Source organism: Pelodiscus sinensis, chromosome 1 (assembly GCF_049634645.1).
Source record: "Pelodiscus sinensis isolate JC-2024 chromosome 1, ASM4963464v1, whole genome shotgun sequence".
Taxonomy (NCBI): Eukaryota; Metazoa; Chordata; order Testudines; family Trionychidae; genus Pelodiscus; species Pelodiscus sinensis.
Genome location: NC_134711.1, coordinates 300,189,184 through 300,199,698, shown reverse-complemented (window position 1 = coordinate 300,199,698; position 10,515 = coordinate 300,189,184).

Sequence of the window (10,515 nt, the reverse complement as noted above, 5' to 3'; positions counted from 1 at the left end):
CCACAAGATGCCCAGCGCAAACACTTTCTAAAGGTTGTTTCTCTCTCGCCGATGCAGCCTTTCTGTGAGCACAAGCCGAGCGCTTTAACAGCTCCCACAAAAGGCGCCAAGCAGCCTCCAGCTCCCCTCTTCTCCTGCGCGGTTTTATCACTGGCGAGGCTGGGGAGCGAAGTTCATTTGGCTAATTTAACTTTTCCCCCATTAATTCTGCACCTGCAATGTCAGAGGGTCAGCAGATAATAAAATGTGGCACCTTTGAAACTGCTCAGCCACGTGAAAACGCCTGTAATTGATCAGATTAATTCCATGAAGCCCAAATTATAGGCACGATTTAGGGTGGGCGAATGGAGCTTTGCTCTGGGAAGCTTCAAAAATACGTTGTAATTTTGTTTGTCCTGATTTTGGAAGTTGCTGAACACACTTAAATAACCCTTATATCACACACACACACACGCACGCACGCACACAGCCTTCAACCATTGTGAGCTTTCTGACCTGATAAATGCGCTTGGCTGGCATCAAATAGTCCAGCTTTGACCGTTCCCATTTAAATATGTGAATTAGTCATGAAGCATGACACAGCTTGGTGAACTTGCTAAATTGCTGGACTCTATAGGCGAAGGGGGGCGAGCAGAAAGCCATTCAGCAGTCTCAGTGAAGTTGGAGAGATGAGAGCCCTCAAGTTTGGTGATCGTTCCTGACCCCCGCCCGCCGTACACAACTCCCATACTTTCTCCCATAAAGTCAGAGAACTATAAAGGGCAAGGTCCTGCAATCCTTATACAGGCCAAACTCCTATTGGCTTCCAGGGTCCTGGGGTCTGGTCCATAAGCAATACAGGCGGAGGAGGAATGGGACGAGTCTTTGCTTTCTGGGTGTGTTTTCTTGCTTCATCGTGAGCAGTCAACATTTGCATCTAATGCTACCATGAGCAGGGCCATTTTGATGACAATTCCTGCTTTTTGAAAACAAGCACTCACCGCTGCCTTCTCCAGGCCTCTTTGGGGCGCACCCTGTCCCCCTGCGCCCAGCAGCAATGTGTTACACTCTCTGCGGCAGAAAGGTCTTGGAGAGACAAGGCAGGGAACACAGAGGGGCTCCGAGTGTCTCTCACCGACAGAAGCAGGCCCAATAACAAATGTGACCTCACCCATCTTGCCTCACTGCTATTTTGAGACCCGCCTGGTTACCCCAGCACTGCACACAACGAGCGAGGGAGCTGGCAGCCCTGCAGTACCAGCATGTCAGGAAACGCTCCTTAATGGCGATATTCGCTGCCTTCAAATAATTGATACTTTATTAGCACCAGAGGACTAAACAACTAGCCCAGGCCACTTCCAAGCTAGATCAGTGGAGGAAAAGGCAGCCCATAGGCAATCAGTTTTGAGTAGCATCTTGGGGCAAGGTACAGAAACGGCACACCCCGGAGTAGCAACAGGAAAGCTTTTATCCCCCTCCGCTCTTTGTTGGCAAAGGACTTAATCTTGACTCAAGCGAATCTGCCTGAACAGTCAGTGGGAATTTTGCCGGAGGAAGGACTGCAGGGTCGGGGCAGGCTAATCAGAAGAGAATACCCGCCGATAACGTACATAACAAAGGTCAGAGGTCGGGGGCTCTCTTCTCCCAGTCACACCAGACTCCTTTGGGATGCGATCCGGCTCCCACTGAAAATCAATGGCAAAATTCTCATTCTTGTGAAGGAGAGCAGGATCGGGCCCTTGCTCAGCTGTTTAGCGAATGCCTCCTATTAGTTTACATGGTTCCAGAGTTGTGACTGGCGAAAGAAAGCGAGACCCGCAAAAGCTGTGTTACTGGAGTATTGATTTGCCAAGAATAAAACAGCCCTTGCAACTGCAGCCTGCGTCCTGCCAGGCTAGTACCAGGCATAATCGATTGCCTGACTTTGTGTCACAACTGTCAGACAGCTGTTGCAAGCAACAGTGCTCCATTTCAAATCGTGACCCTGAGCGCTGGGCCTTCCGTGTGACTGACGTCCCCCGAGCTCAGTGTGCCTCCCGCCTGGCTACGCCTGCGAGCAACACAAAGCGCATATCTCCCCCTGAGCACAGCGACACACACCACACGGCTAAGTCCCACCACCAGCACAACGCGGGCAGACCCTGGAAACTGTGAAGTTGTAGCGCCCCCTGCCAGTTTATTGCATGTATGGCAGGCGAGGCTCAAGGCTGCCTGTTGGGTGTCCTATCACACGAGGTAAACCTTCTCGCCCATTCCCGGAGGCTGTGCTATTAAAGTATTAACATGTTATTGTTAGTTTATGATTCGATTTATATCTTTGTGTATTTCACACTTTGGTGCTGTTGAGGCTCCAGAGCAATCCGATCAACTTTTAGTTCTTGTCTACAGACTTACCTCTGCAAGACTTCCCTGTTATTGCACATTTGCTAGTTCATCTTTACTTCAGAGGGAGGGAACACTTCAGATAATGGCTCCTTGACCTCCCTAGGCTATTTGACTTTTGCACTTCTTTAAAAGTAAAACATGTTAGTGGTTTAAAGATCTGTCAGCTTGCAGCTGGAAGGACAGGGCTAGCCCTAGGCATTTGCACTGTAAGTACAGCTCATATTTTAAAAAATATCTCTGTTCTGCTGGTTTTGGCATAGATAGTCCGTTCTGATCTTTTAGGTTGACTTGCCCTATTTACTTACACAACAGCTTTTAAACTTGTACCTCTCTCCAGATGGTACAGATAGGGCTCAGGGCATAGCTATTATATAGCCCTTTGGACAACCCCAAGCATTCAACAGTCCTGAGCCAGGCTCCTGTTTATCATGAGATCAGCTTAAAAATCATGAGAGATTTTTTTAAATGTTATATTTTGGTTCCTTTGCCTTTTGATTCTGAATCCGTAGGGTGCACAAGTGGGTCACATTTCCCTAAGCTTTCCTCCACAACTATAATGGCCAGAAACTTTTTTTAAAATGAAAGCTGTGATGTTCACATATCCGCTGACTATAGGGATATGTCTACACTGCATGGCTATTTTGAGATACCTGAAGTATCCCGAAATAGCTACCCTGTATCTCTATAAGCTGCCCATTATTTTGAAATATTTTTAAAAATAACGGGCATGCTATTTTGCCATCCCAGTAAACCTTGTTGCACAAGGGATAAGGGATGGCTTGAAATAACGCGTTATTTCAAAATTTGGTGCTGTGTACATGCACCAAATTTCAAAATAGCCTATCTTAAAATAGATTTTAAATAAGATATGCAATTTGCATAGTTCAAATTGCATATCTTATTTCAAGTTTAGGGTGCTGTGTAGACCCACCCTCGGAGATGTGGCTTTAGGGAAAACCCCAGGCATTGAAAGGCTCACAAGGAGTTTCACAAGAGATTTTTCTCTTGGGCTATACAAATCTTTGAAATATACCTGACAGAAGAACAGGAGCTCTCCTCCCCTTTCCTTCCCCCTCCCCCAACACACAAATGTCAAGAAAATTAAAAGAACCATACCCCCATGTGGGATAGAGCTGATCTGGGGCAATGATGATCTTGCTGTAAGTAAAATACCAGATCCCATGGGAATAATTTCAAAGATGAGTTAAAGGTGGTAGGAAATTTGGGGTATGTCTACACTACAAAATTAATTCGAACTAGCGGAGCGCTTAGTTCGAACTAGGTAAACCTCATTCTACGAGGACTAAGCCTAGTTCGAACTTACTAGTTCGAATTAAGGGGTGTGTAGCCCCTTAATTCGAACTAGTGGGAGGCTAGCCCTCCCCAGCTTTCCAACACCAGGGAAACTCTATTGCCCCCCTCCCGGCCCCGGACTCCTTAAAGGGGCACGGGCTGGCTACGGTGCCCGTGCCAGGTGCAAGCCTGCCAGCACCCAGCTAGCAGACCCTGCACCTGGCATGGCTCGAGCCAGCCACCTGATGCCCCCAGCCCTCTCCCTCTTCCCGGGACCAGGCTGGAGGCTCCTGGGAGCTTGCCCGGGACCGCAAGAGGCGGGCACCCGCCTGGTCTAGTGCGGACATCGTGGACCTCGTCCACGACCTCCGCACTAGGCAGAGGAAAGTGGCCGTCTAGGGCAGGAGAGCTGCCAGCCTGGCCACCCAGGAGCAGGTTTGCATGAAAATCAAGGTGGTCCACTGAGACCCCCGACCCTGAGCCCTGAGCTTACAATGGCTGTACTGGGTCAGACCAAAGGTCCATCTAGCCCAGTAGCCTGTCTGCCGACAGCGGCCAACCCTAGGGACCCTGGAGGGGATGGACGGAAGACAATGACCAAGCCATTTGTCTCGTGCCATCCCTCTCCAGCCTTCCACAAACTTTGGGCAGGGACACCACTCCTACCCCCTTGCTAATAGCACTCCATGGACCCAACCTCCATCACTTTATCTCACTTCTCTTTAAACTCTGTTCAAGTTCTAGCCTTCACAGCCTCCTGCAGCAAGGAGTTCCACAGGTTGACTCTTTGCTTTGTGAAGAACAACTTTCTCTTACTAGTTTCAAGCCTGCTACCCATTCCTTTCCTTTGGTGTCCTCTAGTCCTTCTATTATGGGAACTAATGAAGAACTTTTCTTGATGCACCCTCTCCACCCCACTCATGCTTTTATAGACCTCTATCCTATCCCCCCCCGTCTCCTCTTTTCTAAACTGAAAAGTCCCAGTCTCTTTAGCCTCTCTTCATATGGGACCTGTTCCAAACCTCTGATCATTTTAGTTGCCCTCCCCTCTCCCACCTCCTTTTCCCAGTCTCCCCAAGTTTTGTTCAATAAAGAGAGATTCTATTTTTGACCACACGTTTTCTTTATTTTGTACATCAGGAAGGGGGGCTAGGGAAGGGTAAGTGGAAGGAGGTGAGGGAGGAATGGGGTACGAGCCCCCGATGGGGAGGACTGGGCTGGCTCTGCCGGCTTCTGGGGGTGGAAGCTCTCCTGCAGCCCCCCAATTGCCCCCTCTCCCCAGATGGCAGCCTGCGGCAAGTGCAGCTGGTCTGATGGCTGAGTGCTGTGATGTGCCCAGTGTGGGCACTCAGGGCACTCCAAGCCAGGACTGCTTTGCAAGCGGTGCACCCCTGAGAACTGTCTGTCCGGGGTGGGGGTCAGGTCCCTTTAAGCACAGCCCTCCGCTAGACTGAGGCAGCAGCTCCACGCTCTCAGTCCTCATCTGATGCCCTGCCGGCACTGCTTCCAGCCATCCTTAACCCCGGTTCAGGGTCCACTTAATGTGGACATGCTAGTTCGAATTAGCAAAACGCTAATTCGAACTAGTTTTTTAGTCTGGATGCGTTAGTTCGAATTAGCTTAGTTCGAATTAACTAATTCAAACTAAGTTAGTTCAAATTAGCGCTGTAGTGTAGACATACCCTAAGAGAGGTATATTTAAGGACATTAATAAAATCATATTTGGCTCAATGCAGGAGACGACAGGATAACATTCTACAGTAATACAGAGTTGGAGGTGACCGTCATGTGAGAGCTATCAGAGGATTTTCCCTCTCAGCTAACTGCTCCTGTTTGCAGTGGTTGCAGTGAAAGTGTTTTGTGAAAGCACTTCGAAGTAGGAATAAGATCCTCCGGAAAAGGGCGCTTTTTCCGGAGGATCGGAGCCAGAGTAGACGCTCTTTTCCGGCTTTTCTAAAAGCCGGAAAAAAGCGGCAGACATTTTTATTTAAATGCCGCGGGGGATATTTAAATCCCCCGCGCATTTCCCTATTGCGATTTCAAAAATTACCATGCCCCTTCCGGAAAAGGGGCCAATGTAGACGTAGCCAGTGTGTGTAGGGTCAAGATGGGAGCTCTTCAAGAAAGGGCCCTGCAGGAAGAGAGAATGCTGATGCAATAGGTGGCATTCTTCCCTCTGAATCAGAAAAGAAGCATTTCTCCAGCATGATGGTCTGCGGCACATTCTTTGGTTGTACTTATTATGAGGCGGATCATGTTCCCCCATGTGACAAGGAAGTGTTAAGGATACTTGCTTATCACGACTTAGAAGGGGACTGCAGTCAAGGGTGTATCCTATTTCTGGGGGCTGAGAGGGGCTCAGGAAAAGCCACTGTAGTTTGCAGCCCCTGTTGGTTGGGAAATCACTTTGGTATTTTTGTGCTTCTCAGGCAACTTCTGTTTTGAACCTTTAGAAAATTAATGAATTATGCCCTGCAGTAGGGCCTGAAACAGACTGTGGCATGACACTGGTTCTTCTCTGTGCTGCTGAGCTCTCGCCAGCTCACTGCCCTGGAGTTATTCTTCCCTGCCAATCTCAGGTCCATTCTGGAAAGCACCCTTATTCATGAAACCATGTGCTTAACTTCCAACATGTGCCTAAGTCCCACTGAAATCAAAGCTAGTTGTGTGTACATGATGTCCTGAGTGGAGACAGGTGCTTTCCTGAATCAGGGCCCAAAACGGATGTGCTGTTTTGCTGGGTCTTCTTCCATCTCAAAGTTGGGTACATTCCAATAGTGGGGGTAGCAATTCTTGTCCATGGTTATATTTAAACTGCCTTGGGATCCATCTAGATTCAAGGAGCTACCATCATTACCATCAACATAACACCATGAAGATATTAATGTGACAACAGAACCGTGTATGATGAATTATCCTGACACAGGAAATTCACGAGAGTGGTGATACTCCAGCAATTATAATAGCTTAGAATAAGGAAACTGTGTATTTGTATGTCAATAAAATGACACTAACAGCAGTAGAGACAACCTCTTATCAATATTAACTTGACATTAGCTTGTCAAAGACAGATAACGCAAAGATTTAAGATGGGATTGTCAACAATGCCTAAAGTTTGCCTGCCTCTGCTCCCATTGAAGCTAATTTGAATTTTATCAGTGTCTTCAATGGAAGCAGAATTAGACCAATGATCAGCACCTTTGACAATTCCACACGGGAGCCACAAATTACGCTCACTGACTTCTGATGATTTCTCGACTGAGCCCAAAGGCAGGCCAATCCCATGGGTTCCAGTAGGTCTAAACTTTGTAACAGTCATACTTTTTTCCTCTTAAAATATTTTTGAAGGTCTGCAGTAAAGCAGGAATCCAGTTTAATTCCTGGTTGCAGAGAGCTCACCCCAAGCTCTTCTTCACATCTTGCTCATTTCAAGCATGGAGGCAAGTCAGGCAGCTGGTCACACAGAACTGGGATTACACCATCACTAATGTATCTTTGCAGTAGATGGTTGTCATCACTTTTGTATTGTCCCCTGATGTCCAAGTTGTGGGTATGGTGCACTTTGTTCTCTGATTGGCAAAATATCATTATCATATAATGGAGCAAATTCTCTACCCCTCTCCACTACTTTGGTACCATCTGGATTAATATCTAGGGCCCACACCTTAGATGAGATGACTCAAGGGCCTGATCTTCATTCAAGTCCCCTGGTATTTTTCACATATAGTTTTTTCTAACTCTTTGTTTTGGTCAAGCAAGAGATGGGTTAATTACCTTCTGCCTACTAAACAGATGTTCCTCCCATATGACAAGGTATGGTTATAGTATGTCTACACGCCTCACTTGGAGCAGGGTCTTTCCCACAGACAGACAGAGACAACTGTAGTACATATGGCCCCTGATTGCTCCTTGGTCTAGCAGCAGGTTTCCTGCCTTAGCTGTGGAGCAGCAGCGGGGTTCTTTTTCTCCCATCCCAGGAGAAGCAACTGGTAACAGCAGAGAACCCCACAATACTTATCCCAACAGTCAGATGAGTCTGCTTGGGTGTGTGAGTGAGACCCACTACATTCTTCTCTCCCTGTTACACACACAGTTCTCTGCTGAAGTCATGTTCGGGACAGACTGTAGCAATGTGGGGATGCTGATGGGGGAGGTCTAAGTTGGATATTAGGGAAAACTATTTCACTGGGAACGTGGTGAGGCACAGGAATGGGTTATCTAAGAAAGTGGTGGAATCTTCATCCCTAGAGGTTTTTAAGTCTCGGCTTGACAAAGCCCTGGCTGGTTTGATCTAGTTGGGATTGGTCCTACTTTGGGCAGAGGCCTGGACTCAATGACCTCCTGAGGTCTCTTCCAGCTTTATGATTCTATTATTCTATGGTGTTAGCACCCCTCTACCCCCGCCAAGATGGACAGTGTGGTTCACTCCTCTCCAAGCTGTTATTGCAGGCTTTCTACACACTCAAGTAAACATCACAGCACCATTGCTCTAGGGGGCTGGCCACTTCCTTGTAAAAAAAAAATCAACCCCCACCCCTTCAAAAAAACCCTGAGATACTAGATACTTTTCATCTTAGAAAAGAGGAGACTAAGGGGGGGATATGATAGAGATCTACAAACTCATGACTGGTATGGAAGAAGTGAATAAGAAAAAATTATTTCCTTATTCCCACAATATAAGAACTATGGGTCACCAAATGAAATTAATAGGCAGCAGGTTTAAAACAAACAAAAGAAAGCTTTTCTTCACTCAGTGCACAGTCAAACTGTGGAACTCCTTGCTAGAGGATGTGGTGAAGGCCAAGATTTTAACAGGGTTCAAAAAAGAGCTAGACAGATTCATGGAGGTTAGGTCCATCAATGGCTATTAGCCAGGATGGGTAGGAATGGTGTCCCTAGCCTCTGTCTGGAAATGAGTGGCAGGGAATGGATCACAAGAGGATTACCTGTTGTGTTCCCTCCATCTGGAGCACCTGGTACTGGCCACTGTTGGCAGACAGGATACTGGGTTAGATGGACCGTTGGTCTGATCCAGTAGGGCTGTTCTTACGTTCTTAGAGTAATTCCCCGAATCCAGGAGCACATAGTATCTATGACTAATTCAGTCTTCTTCAGGACACCAGCTTTCACATTTCTCCTCACCAAGAGTTCTTATGCAATGGAATTTTGGTAGCTGTAATAAGCGTTGTTTCTCATACAAAAGATGTCACCATGGGAATGCCAGCAGCACTTTGGTTCCGGAGTTACTCAGAAGGAAAATACCATTTCTTTCTTCAAATACGTTTTCATTAGAGGGTAAGTAATTGTCAAATCTGATCTTAGTTAGCATTAACACTTGATGAGACAGCAGTGCAAGGCACTAATAAGCAGTTGGCAGAAATGTATCTTTCTCCCCCTGGTAACAAACTCAGATATACAAATGACAAAAAATGAAATGGTCACACGAGTACATTCAAGTGTGTGAAACTGAGAATGGAGAAAAGGCACATAAATTCCAACCACATCTGCAGTATCACACTTCAATTGCCTCTCTTAAAGAGGTGCTAATTGTACCTCTCCACTAGCTGCTGATTTTCCATACATGTATTTAACGGGTCTTTGCCCAATGAACAACATAGGTGATTTCTCAGCCCCCACATCCAGAGATGTAAGCTATAGTCTGAAATCCAGTTTCTCTCCTTGTGGGTCATGCACTGTGATAGTCTTATACAGTGAAAGGGCTTTTGGGGTGTAAAGTGCTATTTGTTGCAAGTAAGCATACGACAATTCGGCCCTTTAAATCAATTTCTTGTCTCCACAATCGTCGAGTTTTCCTCAGACGCTCACAGAAGTAGCGGTAGACGTTGGAAGCGACTGGGTAGGTTGTTTCCATTAGAACAGTAACTCTTGGCATTGCAGTCTCAGTCCATCCCCAGCACACTCTCCTGTGGTACATGCAAGACTGGGCACAATCTATCCCTAATTTAGCCCATTTCCACTCAGAAATAAACAAGCAACATTCTGCCTAGCACAGAGAAAATGATGTGTCTTCTGGGAATGCTGAGAGAGACTGAAGTCAAAAGGCCATGTCATTAGCTGTTGTTTGGAGCTTCAGCGCACTGTGGGTTGGACTGCATGCCATATGGCACTTGCTTAGGTGAGAGTGAATGTATCTGTTATTGGCAAATCAATGCAAATGGCCCCCTTTCTGAATGTTGGCATCTTCATTTCAGATTCAAACCTTGATAACACTCCCCTAGCTTCTGAGCCTCCCTTCTCCTGCCCATTTATCGGCCTATACAGCCTGCATAACTATGCTTGCCAATTGTTCCATAAGTACATGTTGTTCCCCAAGTGGCCTCTAAAAATGTCCATTTGTGTGCAAATAATTTGGAGGTGCAATAATTGAAAGATTCAGTTTGGGGAGGTACAATCAAAGCCCTTCATTTGAAAACAGGGTTCAAAAACTGCATGATAACTTTATTTTTCAACAGAAAATAAAAATAGGTCATGTTTTTCAGTCCTTTTTTCTGTCTGTCTCCATCTTTTGTCTTTTATCTTGTATTAGATTATAAGTTCTTTGGGGCAGAGACCTTCTTTAAGCTCTCTATTTGGATAGCACCTAGTATAGTTGTGTCCTTGTCTGTCACTGGGCCTCATTACAAAGATAGGGCTGGAAGGGACCTTGAGAGGTCATCAAGTCCAGCCCCCTGTGCTGAGGCAGGACCAAGTATGCCAAGACCCATCCTTGATAGGTTTTTATCTATCATGTTCTTTAAATCCTTCAGTGATGGGAATCCCACAGCCTTCCTTGGAAACCTATTCCAGAGCTTAACTACCCTTATAGTTACAAAGTTTTTCCAATGTCTATCCCTTGTT